We start from the raw sequence: 17028 nt of genomic DNA on the forward strand, positions 1-17028 counted from the left end.
CTTTTCATGTCTCCTCCGTTACTTTTCTCGGTTCCGTTATTTCCGCTGAAGGCATTCAGATGGATTCCGCTAAGGTCCAAGCTGTCAGTGAGTGGCCCGTTCCAAGGTCACGTGTCGAGTTGCAGCGCTTTCTAGGTTTCGCTAATTTCTATCGGCGTTTCATTCGTAATTTCGGTCAAGTTGCTGCCCCTCTCACAGCTCTTACTTCTGTCAAGACGTGTTTTAAGTGGTCCGGTTCCGCCCAGGGAGCTTTTGATCTTCTAAAAAGAACGTTTTACGTCCGCTCCTATCCTCGTTACTCCTGACGTCACTAGACAATTCATTGTCGAGGTTGGCCTTCAGAGGTAGGCGTGGGAGCCATTCTATCCCAGCGCTTCCAGTCTGACGATAAGGTTCATCCTTGCGCCTATTTTTCTCATCGCCTGTCGCCATCTGAGCAACTATGATGTGGGTAACCGTGCTCGCCATCCGCTTAGCCCTAGGCGAATGGCGACAGTGGTTGGAGGGGGCGACCGTTCCTTTTGTCGTTTGGACAGACCATAAGAACCTTGAGTACATCCGTTCTGCCAAACGACTTAATGCTCGTCAAGCTCGTTGGGCGTTATTTTTCGCTCGTTTCGAGTTTGTGATTTCTTACCGTCCGGGTAGCAAGAACACCAAGCCTGATGCCTTATCCCGTCTTTTTAGTTCTTCTGTGGCTTCTACAGATCCCGAGGGGATTCTTCCTTATGGGCGTGTTGTCGGGTTGACAGTCTGGGGAATTGAAAGACAGGTTAAGCAAGCACTCACGCACACTGCGTCGCCGCGCGCTTGTCCTAGTAACCTTCTTTTCATTCCTGTTTCCACTCATCTGGCTGTTCTTCAGTGGGCTCACTCTGCAAAGTTAGCTGGTCATCCCGGTGTTCGAGGCACTCTTGCTTCTATTCGCCAGCGCTTTTGGTGGCCGAGGAGCGTGAGCGCCGTTTCGTGGCTGCTTGTTCGGACTGCGCGCAGACTAAGTCAGGTAACTCTCCTCCTGCCGGTCGTCTCAGACCGCTCCCCATTCCTTCTCGACCATGGTCTCACATCGCCCTAGACTTCATTACCGGTCTGCCTTTGTCTGCGGGGAAGACTGTGATTCTTACGGTTGTCGATAGGTTCTCTAAGGCGGCACATTTCATTCCTCTCGCTAAACTTCCTTCCGCTAAGGAGACGGCACAAATCATCATCGAGAATGTGTTCAGAATTCATTCCCGTTAGACGCCGTTTCAGACAGAGGTCCGAGTCACAGTTTTGGAGGGAGTTCTGTCGTTTGATTGGTGCGTCCGTCAGTCTCTCTTCCGGGTTTCATCCCCAGTCTAACGGTCAAGCAGAGAGGGCCAATCAGACGATTGGTCGCATAATCCTGTCACTGTGCTTCCGCGACATCTTCGTCGCGTCCATCTGTCTCCCCCGTTCGTCTTGCCCCCCTCCCGTCCTTGTCGAGAGGACCTATTTACAAGGTAGGATCATGGACATGCGTTCTCGGGGACGGGGTCACCAATACAGGGTTACGGTCCTGAGGAGAGGAGTTGGGTTCCGTCTCGGGAGTGCTGGACCGTTCACTGATTGATGATTTCCTCCGTTGCCGCCAGGATTCCTCCTCGAGTGCGCCAGGAGCGCTCGGTGAGTGGGGGGTACTGTCATGTTTTGTCTTATATTGTCTTGTCATTTTGCTTTTCCTTCTGTTCGTTTTCCCCCTGCTGGTCTTTTTAGGTTCGTTCCCCTTTTTCTCTCTCCCTCTCTCTCTCTCTCTCTATCGTTCTTCCTGCTCCCAGCTGTTCCTATTCCCCTAATCAATCATTTAGTCATTGCCATTTCTCCCCTTGTTTTCCGTTTCTGCCCTGTCGGACTATACTGTTCATTTAGTGACTGCGTGGTGAGCAGGTGACGGTCACCCGAGGCAACCTGCAGTTCATTATCGAGTCTCCAGTCAGTTCTCGTGATTACAAATTGTTTCTTATGCTTTATTTACCGCTCCGATTTGTCTAGGAGTATTGCTATTTCCTTAAACTGGATTAAAGACTCTGTTTTCGCCAAGTCGCTTTTGGGTCCTCATTCACCTGCATAACATGTTGTATTATCTTTGACATAGAAGTGGAGGCTTTCTCCTCCAAGAAACCTACTGGAGAGATTGTAAAAGAGCAGGTTTTCCATAACCTACCTGTAGGTAGGCAGGTATGACTGGGGTCTGAACAGATAGTTCAGAGCTTCTGCTCTTTTCTAAAACCTGTAGAGAATACAATATAATTATGATTTATACTTATGTTTCTCACTTATGAGTGGCACAAATTGGGATATGGGGGAGGGGAATGGGCAGAGTATATCATTAACTTATAGGGTCTGCACTGTTTTTGCAGACATTCATGTAGTACTTAAGAAACAAAAGTTGGTAATGCTGTAGTATTTACTATAGTATACTACAGCATTCTATAGTAAGTACTACACATGATCGAGGGATACTACCGTGTGTAGTATAATACTCTACAATATACTACAGTTTACTACATAATTATATAGTAAGTGTTGTAGTCAAGTCTAGTATTTTTTTCATGTGGAGGGAGTGAGGGAGACAAAGAGTTGGAGAGAGAAATACAAAAGAGAGAGTGAAAGAACGAGAGAGCAAGCGAGAGAGACATATAGTAAGGTAGATATAGTAGTCCCTTGAGGGATAACTGGTGACTGACATCCCTGATGGACTGATTGACTGAGTGACTCAGAAGCAGTGGGTGTCACTCTCTTCTTGTCACCAAGGGCAGAAAGAGCCTTACACTGGCTGCCAGCCCTGCTCTATTGTCCATCTGTCTCCCTCTCTGTCTCATTGCCAGTACTAAGCATTTAGTGACAGGAGAGGTGAGCCACTAGCTAACGGGTCACCTCTCTATCGCTCTACTTCTCGCTCTCTGTCTCATTGCCAGTACTAAGCATTTAGTGACAGGAGAGGTGAGCCACTAGCTAACGGGACACCTCTCTATCGCTCTCCTTCTCGCTCTCTGTCTCATTGCCAGTACTAAGCATTTAGTGACAGCAGAGGTGAGCCACTAGCTAACGGGACACCTCTCTATCGCTCTCCTTCTCGCTCTCTGTCTCATTGCCAGTACTAAGCATTTAGTGACAGGAGAGGTGAGCCACTAGCTAACGAGACACCTCTCTATCGCTCTCCTTCTCTCTCAGGTGGGTTCTATGTATAGTGGACGAGGAGGGGGCTTGGTTTTAACTTTTTAGGTCCGTTACAATGAAGTAAAGCTTGTGCCTTTAACAATGTAACTACAGGGCCAATAAAGCTATTTTTAAATTCAATCTCTCTCTCCATCTCATTCCCCTGACTATAGTTGGCCGGACAATGCCTTCCTTCCTGATCAGAGGGGAAGTAGCTCTGCAGCGTTTCACCTCTCTCTGCACCTCACTTTAGGTCCTATCTGTGTTGTGCAGAGTCAGACATGGTGGAGTGAAGGGGCCTGAGAGCACATCTCTCAACACATGGGGCTGGGATGGCTGTGTGCTGTGCGGGCATGGGGCTGGGTCAGAGCCAACTGCCTCTCCAACAATGATAGGAAGCACAGCGTTAGGAGCCTGGCGGTTAGACAGCCAGTGCATTAGATTATTGAAGCAGATATGAAACTTGGCTTGGCAGTCAGACGGGGAGGGAGTAGAGGGAGGGACTGTAATGTGCAGAGTGCCGTTTCCTTTCACAGATTGAGTGGTGAGAGAGTGGACAGGGGAATAAAGAGGACACGGGGTAGGGCTGCTGGATGCAGGACTAGCTACCTGCTGGGTCACGGATTGACCCCGAAACAAATACATTGACGCATGGGTGCGCATACATTGTCTGCTCGCTGGAGGGTTGGTGGTAAGGGTGTGTGCCGAGTAACCTTCCATCAGATCCCATCCTGAAGGAAACACTGGAATGGCCAAAAAGAAACACTGGAATGACCAAAAAGAAACACTGGAATGGCCAAAAAGAAACACTGGAATTGCCAAAAAGAAACACTGGAATTGCCAAAAATGAAACACTGGAATGGCCAAAAAGAAACACTGGAATGGCCAAACACTGGAATGGCCAAAAAGAAACACTGGAATGGCCAAAAAGAAACACTGGAATGGCCAAAAAGAAACACTGGAATGGCCAAAAAGAAACCCTGGAATGGCCAAAAAGAAACACTGGAATGGCCAAAAAGAAACACTGGAATGGCCAAAAAGAAACCCTGGAATGGCCAAAAAGAAACACTGGAATGACCAAAATGAAACACTGGAATGACCAAAAAGAAACACTGGAATGACCAAAATGAAACACTGGAATGACCAAAATGAAACACTGGAATGACCAAAATGAAACACTGGAATGACCAAAATGAAACACTGGAATAGCCAAGTGTAACAAACACTTTGACGTGTGAAAAGAAAGCCATATTATGATGTTGAAATGAGGAAGGGGAAGAGGGTGAAGGAAGGGTGGAGGGAGGCTTTCCTCTCATTCACCAAGGTCAAGGCCAATAATTGCATCCTCATTACATGATAGAGCTAATGTGGTTACAATGCAGTCCAAGAGACAGAGACAAATGAGACCATACAAGACACTGGCACCATGTCTGGCATAACATGATAGAGTGGACATTGCTTCTCTAGTCACCATAATGCAAGGACAACTACAGTATAACTACAGTAAAGAGATACAGTTAGTAAAGGCTTCCTAAAGCCTTTAAATCAGGGTAAATTCCAATTGAAGTTAAATAAAAATGAAATAACTGAAGTAATGGCATCTACAGTATTTTCAATGATTTCTCAATAAACTGAAAATAAACATTCAAATTCAGAATTTTAACTTCAAATCACTTCCTGAACCCCAACCCTACATTAAACACTTGTCTACACTGCTGAATCGTGACTCAGACGACTGGGATCCACTCTCAAACAGATCCTGTCAACAATTATTTTTCCAACTGTCATTCAAGTTTAATTTGTCACGTGCACAAGTACAGTGAAATGGTTAACCTTCAAGCCCTACCCAACAGTGCAGTATTCAATATCAAAATAGCATAAACAAATAAACTCTGAAAAAAAAAAACGTCCTCTCACTGTCAACTGCGTTTATTTTCAGCAAACTTAACATGTGTAAATACTTGTAATGAACATAACAAGATTCAACAACTGAGACATAAACTGAACAAGTTCCACAGACATGTGACTAACATAAATGGAATAATGTGTTCCTGAACAAAGGGGGGGGTCAACAACAAAAGTAACAGTCAGTATCTGGTGTGGCCACCAGCTGCATTAAGTACTGCAGTGCATTGCCAGTTCTTGCTGTGAGATGTTACCCCACCCTTCCACCAAGGCACCTGCAAGTTCCCGGACATTTCTGGGGGGAATGGCCCTAGCCCTCATCCAACAGGTCCCAGACGTGCTCAATGGGATTGAGATCCGGGCTCTTCTCTGGCCATGGCAGAACACTGACATTCCTGTCTTGCAGGAAGTCACGCACAGAACGAGCAGTATGGCTTGTGGCATTGTCATGCTGGAGGGTCATGTCAGGATGAGCCTGCAAGGAAGGGTACCACATGAGGGAGGGGGATGTCTTCCCTGTAATGCACAGCTTTGAGACTACCTGCAATGACAACAAGCTCAGTCCGATGATGCTGTGACACACCACCCCAGGCCATGACGGACCCTCCACCTCCAAATTGATCTTGCTCCAGAGTGCAGGCCTCAGTGTAACGCTCATTCCTTCGACAATAAACGCAAATCCGACCATCACCCCTGGTGAGAGAAAACCTCGACTCGTCAGTGAAGAGCAGTTTTTGCCAGTCCTGTCTGGTCCAGCAATGGTGGGATTGTGCCCATAGGCAACATTGTTGCCATTGATGTCTGGTGAGGACCTGCCTTATAACAGGCCTACAAGCCCTCAGTCCAGCCTCTCTCAGCCTATTGCGGACAGTCTGAGCACTGTTTTAGGGATTGTGCATTCCTGGTGTAACTTGGGCAGTTGTTGTTGCCATCCTGTACCTGTCCCGCAGATGTGATGTTTGGATGTACCGATCCTGTGCAGGTGTTGTTACATGTGGTCTGCCACTGCGAGGATGATCAGCTGTCCGTCCTGTCTCCCTTTAACGCTGTCTTAGGCGTATCACAGTACGGACATTGCAATCTATGGCCCTGGCCACATCTGCAGTCCTCATGCCTCTTTGCTGCATTCCTAAGGCAGGTTCTATCAAAGGAGCAGGGAACTTGGGGATCTTTCTTTTGGTGTTTTTCAGAGTCAGTAGAAAGGCCTCTTTAGTGTCCTACGTTTTCACAACTGTAACCTTAATTGCCTACAACTATAACCTTCATTGAACAAGCATGGGAAACAGTGTTTAAACGCTTTACAATCAAGATCTGTGAAGTTATTTAGATTTTTATGAATTTTCTTTGAAAGACAGGGTCCTGAAAAAGGGACGTTTCTTTTTTTTCTAAGTTTAGATAAATAAAACTACATATATATCGACCAAATTCAAGTGACCATATAGATCATGTAAGACTGCCCTCCCTGGACAAAAGAGAATTGTGGATTTCAATAATTCATATCCTTTTAAAGCTCTGGGTCTGACCAGAGAGCATTCCTTCCTAACCTGACTGTTATTGATGAGGGCTCGAACATTTGAGTCTCCGTCCGCTTGAGATTTTGTTATTGACTCAGTGATTGATTTAAGCCCTTATAATTAGCTGTCCCTAATTGAATTAATGATCCATTTAACGATACAGCAGCCCAGAGCAGAGGGAAGCCGTGTCACTGATAGATCTGCCTGGACTCATATGAAATCCTGGTTGGCAGATGATGTACTGTAACACAGATGCAATTCATTGACAGAGAAGAAGGAAGAAACAAACTATCCCCTCCGGTCCAGTTCTCCAAATGCCAGTCTTGTCTACAACACACAACACACCCTTTCAAACTGATGTGGACAAATGTGACCCAGGTAGGCTCACATCTCTGATTTAATTTGCTTAATAGCATTAAGAACCTGTTTGGGCTTTAATTTGCTTAAAGTAAATCCACGTCATACAGAATGCAAACTTTTATACCCTATTAAGCGGTGTGTCTTAAAACCAAAGGCAGACAGGGAGATTTAAAGGTTTGATGTCTTTGTTGATTAAAAGGGGAGAAAACTATATCAACTCGACTAGAAATAGAATGTGAAGTTTACGGCATCTGAGATCCAGTGCCAGGAAAATAGATTTCATTAGCCAGTAATGGAGCTTGGTGTGTTTCCTAACTGCATTATGGGTAGCTGATTCCTGCATCCCTGTTGGCATCTCTGCTGCCCCCTCATTGGCTGAAGCCTCTTTTCCTGGACTGATGATTAAGAACGTCGTGCTTTGGTCAGCGAGATCAAAAAGACAGCATAGAAAAAACACAGCGGCCACAGTGAAACTTATCCGTTACTCCGATAAAGTACTTGTTCGTCTTGTTTTACTCTCATCTTAGATATCGTTTCTCAAAAGGAATAGTCTTATAATGAATCTATACTGTATCTTAGATATCGTTTATCAAAAGGAATAGTCTTATAATGAATCTATACTGTATCTTAGATATCGTTTATCAAAAGGAATAGTACATCTAATCCCTACTTGGGAATGGGGAGTCAGTCGTCTGCTTTGAACAGTTCTGAGCCCATGGATTCTGAGTCAGAATCAGAGAGGAGAACACGTCCTCATCAGAGAGTCAGCCTGTGTTTCTCCCCATTGGCAGAGACACGGACAGCCGGCCTACACAGGGTTACTCTACTGTCATTTATTTCCTGTGTGTGTGTGTGTGTGTGTGTGTGTGTGTGTGTGTGTGTGTGTGTGTGTGTGTGTGTGTGTGTGTGTGTGTGTGTGTGTGTGTGTGTGTGTGTGTGTGTGTGTGTGTGTGTGTGTGTGTGTGTGTGTGTGTGTGTGTGTGTGTGTGTGTGTGTGTGTGTGTGTGTGTGTGTGTGTGTGTGTGTGTGTGCGAAGCTCTCTCTGCAGAATCACAATCTAATAATTTCCTCAGTAGATGCTGTGCTAGACAGAATATAGCTGCTGTACATTAGAGTTGTATTGGAGACCTACTATTGTAGCAATGCAAGTGTTCTGCTTCCGCCATGGGCCTCTCCTGTTGGGTATGACGCTCAGCAAATTAATGAAATGGGTTAATCCTATTTTTGCATTAAGGATTTACACACTATTCTTGGTTCTCTGAAGAGTTGTCAATGGTGTGGCTTTATTGAGAGGCCTTAGTAATTACAATGGCCGCATGTCTTTCCCTTGCCTGACTAACCACTTGACATTAATGGAAATTGCACGTGGCTCTCCTCTTGTTGAGATCTTAGTTGTTCATCCACACAACGAATCATCTGATATGCACATGTGGTATTATCACATATGATATGCTCATAGACAGTATGGTTTATGCCTTCATACTCGCCCACCATTACCGCCACAGAGAAAAAGTGAACGGCAAAGTGAATTACATTATCAGGACCGTCTCAGTGTCCAAATAATGATGTTATCTCTGGTTTTAACCTTCCTTAAACACAACATAAATGTAAATAACAGTCTAGAACTGTCTGGTGACTCGGGACGGGTTGATGCATTGGCTGCGTTAATAGGGTAGTTAAGATGGCTGATTCAAATGACCTGATGACTCTGAGGGAAGAGGGGTTAATGACAGGGAGCAACAGTCACATCCAATCTAATCACGGAGACGTTTTGGGGGTCTAATTTGGGATAATGGCAGTTAGCTCTGAGGGATGGGTGACATGGGAAGGGAAATGGGCTTTTGTACAGTCTCACATTTGACTGGGTTTCGAGGAGGTCAAGTTGTTTTGCGATCAACATATCTGTGGCATATCCTCAACTTGGCCTTATGGTCAAGGAACAACACCTTTTAGAAGGATAGTATCCTTTTCGCTAGCGTCTGAGGCTATGCACCAAATGGCACACTTTGCCCTATGGGCCCTGGTCAAAAGTAGTGCACTACATAGGGATTTGCCATTTGGGATGCACTCGGTCCCTTACTTGATTAAGTAAGGTGAGGTGTGTTTGTGTCTCCACTCAATCTCTAGGCTGAGCGTGAACTGTGGAGCTGAATGGATGAGTGTGAGGCTGGGTCATGAACTGAGCATTAACATGTGGTACATTTAAGCAATAAGGCAACTCAGGGGGTTGTGGTATGTGGTCAGTATACTATGGCTAAGGGCTGTTATTAGGCACGATGCAACGCCCTTAGCCATAGTATACCGACCATAAACCCTTGAGGTGCCTTAATGCTTAATGCTATTTTTAACTGGTTAACAACGTCATTAGAAGAGTCTAAATAAATGTCTTGTCACACCTGTGGTAGAAGGTCTTATAGACCCTGACTGACAGCCAATCAGCATTCCAGGCTCGAACCATCCAGTTTATAATAAGCATTAACTCAACTCTAAAGTAATAACTGAGCTCTACACGAACTGAACTCTGTGGAACTTTTCACTTGAACTGAGCTCTGTGGTAATTTTAGCAGATGAATCTTCATTTTGAGCTGATTAGGGGCCAGGACAGTCTCGTCTTCTCTGCTCTGAACATCTAATCCATCTCTCAGAGTGTCTGTGAAGGTCAGTGAGCGTCTCTTCCATTAGATACCGTCAGACTGACACAGAGACATAAACGTATGTCAGTATTTCAATGACGTGTAAAACAGATAGAGGACAGTCAAGTTTCAAACAGCTGACCCGTAACTAAATATACCTATTCCACGGTATCTCATGTGAGCCCTGGTCAAACGTCATGCACTAAAAAAAGGAAGAGGGCACAACTCGGGACACACCCTAGAAATTCCAATTCCAATTGAAATTAAATGGAATTGATCCCATCCCTGCAGGGAGTCAACCAGTATCTAAAGCGGAGAGCAGAGACACACCACGTCTCTCCATTAGTATGCTGCAGGTTGTTTCCTGCGCAGACCTCATCATAGACACCTCAAAGAGGTAAGTCTGAAGGAGGATGATTGATGTGGTCCTATGAATGACTGAACAGGAGCAGAGTACACACTAGAGATAGTCATTACCGAGGAGCCAGTCGATTCCTCAGATTCACTTTTGTTTGCTGTGTTGCCCCGAGAGCTTCATTTTCAAGATGGTGGGAGGAGGTGCTCAGCGGAGAGTGGCGCTTCCTTCATTTATTTTTAATTGCTGGAGTCTGAGATTCTGGGGGTCGGGATTCATTTGGCTGTGTCCTCGCTCTATGGGTGGGTAAATGAAGTGGACTCAGAGAGGACCGGTAATGAAATGAGGTCCCAGCGGACGCACTGTTTGACTACTCTGCTTCCAGGACAAACAGGACTGGGGGACTATCTGGAGGTGAGGAGGAAAAGGAGTGCATTTAAGTTCAAATCAGTATCTGCAAACAAATGTTCTCGAGAGGGAATATATATATATACACACACACAGTGGGGAGAACAAGTATTTGATACACTGCCGATTTTGCAGGTTTTCCTACTTACAAATGCAAATGAATTACTTAAAAATATATATATACCCACACAGTGCACTAAAATATAAATGCAACATGTAAAGTGCTGGTCCCATTTTTTTATGAGCTGAAATAAAACATCCCAGAAATGTTCCATACGCACAAAGCTTATTTCTCCAAAATTTGGTTCACAAATTTGTTTACATCCCTGTCAGTGAGCATTTCTCCTTTGTCAAGCTAATCCATCCACCTGGGCAGGTGTGGCATATCAATAAGCTGATTATAAACAGCATGATAATTACACAGGTGCACCTTGTGCTGGGTTCAATAAAAGGCCACTCTAAAATGTACATTTTTGTTACACAACACAACAGATGTCTCAAGTTTTGAGGGAGTGTGTAATTGACATGCTGACTGCAGGAATGTAAAGCAGAGCTGTTGCCTGATAATTTAATATGATTTTCTCTACCATAAGCGACCTCCAACGTCATTTTACATTATTTGGCAGTACGTCCAACTGGAGAGGACGTGTAACCATGCCAACCCAGGACCTCCACTTCAGGCTTCTTCACCTGCGGGATCGTCTGAGGAGGGGGATGATGAGGAATATTATTATTATTACTATCCAGTTTGAGTGTTTGTTGCAGCTCGTTCCAGTCGCTAGCTGCAGCGAACTGAAAAGAGGAGCGACCCAGGGATGTGTGCGCTTTGGGGACCTTTAACAGAATGTGACTGGCAGAACGGGGGTTGAATGTGGAGGATGAGGGCTGCAGTAGCTATCTCAGGGGGGAGTGAAGCCTAAGAGGGTTTTATAAATAAGCATAAATTAGTTGGTCTTGCGACGGGTATACAGAGATGACCAGTTTACAGAAGAGCATAGAGTGTAGTGATGTGTCCTATAAGGAGCCTTTCTGTCTGTTCCACTGGAGGTCATAAGGTGAATGCACCAATTTGTAAGTCGCTCTGGATAAGAGCGTCTGCTAAATGACTTAAATGTAAATGTAAATGTCTGTAATAAAGTCCTCAAACTAATTTTGATTACTTGTCCTCTCTGATGTATTGTTGTCTCTACCTTCTTGCCATTTGTGCTGTTGTCTGTGCCCAATAATGTGTGTACCCTGTTTTATGCTGCTACTGTGTTGTGCTGCTGCCATATTGCATTGCTACCATGTTGTTGTCATGTTGTGTTGCTCGCATGCTGTGATTTTTTATATGTTGCTGCCCTGCTATGTTGTCGTCTTAGGTCTCTCTTTATGTAGTGTTTGGATGTCACTCTTGTCGTGATGTGTGTTTTGTCCTATATTTAAAAAAAATATGTGTCCCAGCCCACGTCCCCGCAGGAGGCCTTTTGCCTTTTGGTATGCTGTCATTGTGAATTAGAATGAGTTCTTAACTGGCTTACCTTGTTAAATAAAGGTTCAATCAAATACATTGGCTGGGCCTGGCTCCCCAGTGGGTGGACCTGGCTCCCCAGTGGGAGGACCTGGCTCCCCAGTGGGTGGACCTGGCTCCCCAGTGGGAGGACCTGGCTCCCCAGTGGGTGGGCCTGGCTCCCCAGTGGGTGGACCTGGCTCCCCAGTGGGTGGACCTGGCTCCCCAGTGGGTGGACCTGGCTCCCCAGTGGGTGGACCTGGCTCCCCAGTGGGTGGACCTGGCTCCCCAGTGGGTGGACCTGGCTCCCCAGTGGGTGGACCTGGCTCCCAAGTGGGTGGACCTGGTTCCCCAGTGGGTGGACCTGGCTCCCCAGTGGGTGGACCTGGCTCCCCAGTGGGTGGACCTGGCTCCCAAGTGGGTGGACCTGGCTCCCCAGTGGGTGGACCTGGCTCCCCAGTGGGTGGACCTGGCTCCCAAGTGGATGGACCTGGCTCCCCAGTGGGTGGACCTGGCTCCCAAGTGGGTGGACCTGGCTCCCCAGTGGGTGGACCTGGCTCCCAAGTGGGTGGACCTGGCTCCCCAGTGGGTGGACCTGGCTCCCCAGTGGGTGGACCTGGCTCCCCAGTGGGTGGACCTGGCTCCCCAGTGGGTGGACCTGGCTCCCCAGTGGGTGGGCCTGGTTCCTCAGTGGGTGGACCTGGTTCCCCAGTAGGTGGACCTGGCTCCCCAGTGGCTGAGCTGATGCCCTCCCAGGACCACCCATGGCTGCACCACTGCCCAGTCATGTGAAATCCATAGAATAGGGCCTAATTGATCTATTTCAATTGACTGATTTCCTTCTATGAAGTATACCTCACTAAAACCTTTGAAATTGTTGCATGTTGCGTTAATATTTTTGTTCAGTATTGAAAAGCAACAACCATTGTGTCTATTTAGGTAAACATATTAACATCCTGTCTATTCTTTGCCAATGAAATACTAGTTTACTGAGCTATCTGCTTACTTTTAGACCAATCATGCAAAAACGTCAAGTCAGATTCATGTCGCCTACAATTCAAGACAGCACCGCACCCTCTCAGGCCTTATCCATGGCAAGCCTAATGGAAGGAGAAAGCAGATTGGTTCTAGTGGAAATCCTGAATATATTTAGGGAATAACAGAACACATTTTAATGCATAACAACAAGGTCTACACACACACACCCACACACACGCACACAAAAAAAATCTGTATATGTAAGACGGAAGAAATGTCAGAAGGAGAAAAGGACAGTGGCGAGACAATGAATCTATCGCAATTCTGTTTGTTTTTTTAATGAGCCACTTATATCCAAGATATTTCAACTAAATGTGACCAACCTACCTAAATATCATTGTATTAATGCATTTCTCCATCTAAAAAGGTAATGAAAAGAGTATCCAGGATCCACAGACACTGCCTTAAGCCTCAGTGGGCTCACCTGCATGCTATAGGCCAGTGGAGGTCAGGCCAAGCCATCTGGAGCTAACCACAAGACAAAAGAGGACAAGAGAACACAGCCAGCACCCTGGCTGTGAATTTGTGTCGTCACACAAAGGACATTTTCCATCGCTCTCTCCTTCTTTCTCTATTTCTCTCCATTCTCAATGTCACATAAAAAACATCCCAATGCCCCCATTCAACCGCCATCCGCTTTGGTTTCCCATTGATGCAAATGAAATGTGGCTCTTTGCTTTAAATGGAGAATGGACCTTCCTGCCTGGCCCTTCCACACAAGCACGCCCACACACACACTCCCTGGGCTTGAGATGTTTACTGCAGGCTAGAGCCATGTTACATTCCTACAGCAATTTAAAATCGGTGGCCCTCTTAACAGGAACCAATAAAACAGTGTGAAAAGCTGATTGTGACACTGGACCTCATTGTGCCAGTGTGGAATCATTGGAGCACAGGGAAGGGGAACGAACAAAACATAAAAGAGAGAGGAGCAAAAAAAAGAGGAGAGAGAAGAGAGAGGGAGTGGAGAGAGAGAGAAAGAAAAGGGAAATCAAATAAATAGTGTTGAATTATTCAGCACTGAGGGAAATCGGATCCTATCAATCACCTAAAGTCCATCTTTTGCCCCACTGCAAACCCTGGCAGGGAAATAAACGGTGCTTAACCGGTTAGCCTAATAGGCGTGGCAGAATATGGCTCTTTAGTAGCTCTCAAATATTGTATTTGCATTGTGGAAGTTGGACTGCATGGTTCTGTCCCAAATGGCACCCTATTACCATGATAGTGCACTACTTTTGACCAGGCCCCATAGGGTAGTGCACTATAAAGAAAATAGGGTGCACACCATTTGTGCACTGCACCGCAGCATGTCCTTTTTCTTTCCTGGTTTTGACTGCTTAATTGCCTCCAGGTGATGATTATTCAGCGTGGAACTACAGAGAGACACTACTTAATGTCAAAGTGGCTCTCTAAAGTAACTTTTTGTGTCTGCCCTTAAATGAGCAATTTGATGTATTGCAAAGTTTTTGAGAGCGTAGCTACAGTAATTTCTACGGACTGTCAACAATAGCTGCCTGGACAAAGTCAGCTCCATTTGTAAATGTCCTTTGAGCAGACCAGACAGGCTCGCCTTAAAATATTTGACTCTCTTTCATACTATGACTAGGCAGAATACTCTGAAGGCTTTTCAGCAGTAGGCGCTCCACTATGCAATATAACTCAGTGAGCAGTAGAATCCTTGCTTTTAGACTGATTTCATGGATAAGAAATAACGCTAATATTGCTTCTCCTAGTCCGGTTGTCAATCTCTTCTTTGATTCAACGTACACTAAACACATTTCATACAAATAAGGGTAATAACTTCCTTGTTTTACAGTACTTCCATGTCTGACTCTGTGCTGCTGTTGCTTGGTCCAACTTTTCCCCGTACGAGGCACGCTAGGGCCTTCTATTCCCACAAGTCATTATGGTGTGGTGCTAAGGTGCTCCTGCTTCCTATGATTTGTAGCTAATGAGCTGGCACCCCTGCCCATGTTCAATTATTCTCATTGAGAAAGTGATTTCTCACTCCACGGAGCAAATCGGAAAACTCACTCGCTAATTCTAATCAGGACGTGGAAAGAAATGTCCCATAAATAAGGTGATGATAAAATATGCTGGAGCAGGTTGAAATGGAGGTGGAGGGAGATTGAGCAAGAGCAATGAGAGAGAGAGAGAGAGAGAGAGAGAGAGAGAGAGAGAGAGAGAGAGAGAGGAGAGAGAGAGAGAGAGGAGATGGAAAGAGAAACAATGCCTTTCACCTCTTAAAGTAACCTTAGCATAGTTTCACTTGTTGTCGTCATCTTTGACGTGCATGGCAGAGATATCTCCGCTCTACACTTCTCCAGATCTGTTTACTGTCAGAGAAACAGTCCAGACAGACTGTTGCTGTTGTTCATTCTGAAGGGCCAAATGAAGGAAGTAGGAAAAGCTGCCTGAGTGGTAATCAGGTGTGGCGAGAGGGAAGAAGAAAAAGATAATCGACACGAGTGCAAGACAGGTGAGTGTTTGTCTGTGTGTTTATGTATGTGCCTGTGTCCATGCATTTAGACACGTGAAGGAGACACAAAAAGGCAGTGGCTCTTTGAGCAACACAGCCAACTGATTGCTAATGACTACTTTAACACAAAGGGAGGGACATTGACAGGTAGGCCTGCTATCGGAATCACCAGTCCCCCCCTCCCCTCCCCACTCTCTCTCTCTCTCTCAGAGGGGCGGAGGCTAGCTGGGGCTAAATTAGTCCTGAGAAATAAGTATCAGACAGGCTGCAGGGACAATCAAAACATTTGCTGGAACAGCCCAAAAAGCCCAAAACGGTGCAAATGAGATAAGAAAAATAAAAGTGTCTCCAAAACATTCGGCAGAGTTGGCTATGAGTTAGGAAAGGAGAGAAAGAGAGAGAGAAAGAGAGAGAGATACTTTCAAGGGGACCGGGAAAGGCCAAAGGGGCAAACTGTGTGGGAAGATATCTGAGCGCAGGGGACTTTAATTGTGCTGCTTCCAATGCTGTTTGCATTAAACGCCTGACGATTGTTTTGCCTTTATAATGCAGTCCCAGCCACAGGCCGTTTCAGACACGTAGGCTACAGTCCCAGGGAGAAACGATTGTCTGGGCCATTATGGCTCAGATTAAGTTGTCAAATTAAGGCAGAACTTTACTGGTGTGAAGGGCGAGAGGAAGAGGTGAAGAGAATTCTGAATCCCAATAGAGCGAACATACATTACAGTAAGAGGAGAAGAGAGCAAACCCTGGGTAAAAGCTGTTTAACTAGGCCTATTTACTTCAGAAACTAGTAGAAATACAGTGTTTGGAAAATGACCTCCTAATCGTTGTGTGTTTGATAAGACAATAAAATATCTGCGAAATGATCATGGAATTACACTGTAAAAATAGAAAGTCTCAAAACACCATGATTGTGTATGAAACCATGAAAAGTAGTGCATCTCAGCTGACATCTGGTGTTTGAATGTAAAACCCTATGGAAGTGTTTTAATGCTCACAATGTGTTTTAAAACAGAAATGAAGTACTCTAAAACACCCAAAGTGGTTCTTTAACCTTAATATTGGTTTTTAAGAGAGTTTTGTGAAAATACTTTTTGGGGGTTTCAGTGCATGTAAAAGGCAGCATCAAAACACAAACTATCTCTCATACAATCAATGGTTTAGAAATACAAATGGTTTATAGCCTAAATATAGATTGATGATAATAGATACAATTGTTCTATGTTTATTTAGACAGATTATAAAAGGAAAGGGCAGTAAGATGGTACATTTTTATTTTATTTGACCCACTCGACCACACAGCAATAAATTATTCTGGGGTAGCAGAATGACTCATGGCACGGCACATGTGACCTGTTGGTCACCACCTAACAATGACCATTCCATGACCCTAGAAGTGACCACTGACCGTGATGAAAAGGTGAGGACAGAGGAGTGTGGGATGTTATCTGTCATCTCAGGCGGAAGACGGCAACAAGACCCTATCCCCAAGCACAATATTAACCCTGTCCTGGGCGTCCCCAAGCACCGGTTTGACCCCAGGTGACTGGAACCCAACACTTGACCCTCACCATGGCCACCTACTTATGTTGATGGGTTCGTGGATGCTGTGTCATAAATAGGATCAGGAAATAGTCCTGACCTGGTGACTTGACCAGGAACGACTC

General features: G+C 45.4%; 1 protein-coding gene across 3 annotated transcripts in view; it reads right to left on the reverse strand.

Annotated features, from left to right (window-relative positions):
- Positions 1-17028, reverse strand: part of LOC123991147 (partitioning defective 3 homolog) — a 625449-nt gene that overhangs the window by 354299 nt on the left and 254122 nt on the right. The window lies entirely within an intron of this gene.

Source organism: Oncorhynchus gorbuscha, linkage group LG12, assembly GCF_021184085.1.
Source record: "Oncorhynchus gorbuscha isolate QuinsamMale2020 ecotype Even-year linkage group LG12, OgorEven_v1.0, whole genome shotgun sequence".
Taxonomy (NCBI): domain Eukaryota; kingdom Metazoa; phylum Chordata; class Actinopteri; order Salmoniformes; family Salmonidae; genus Oncorhynchus; species Oncorhynchus gorbuscha.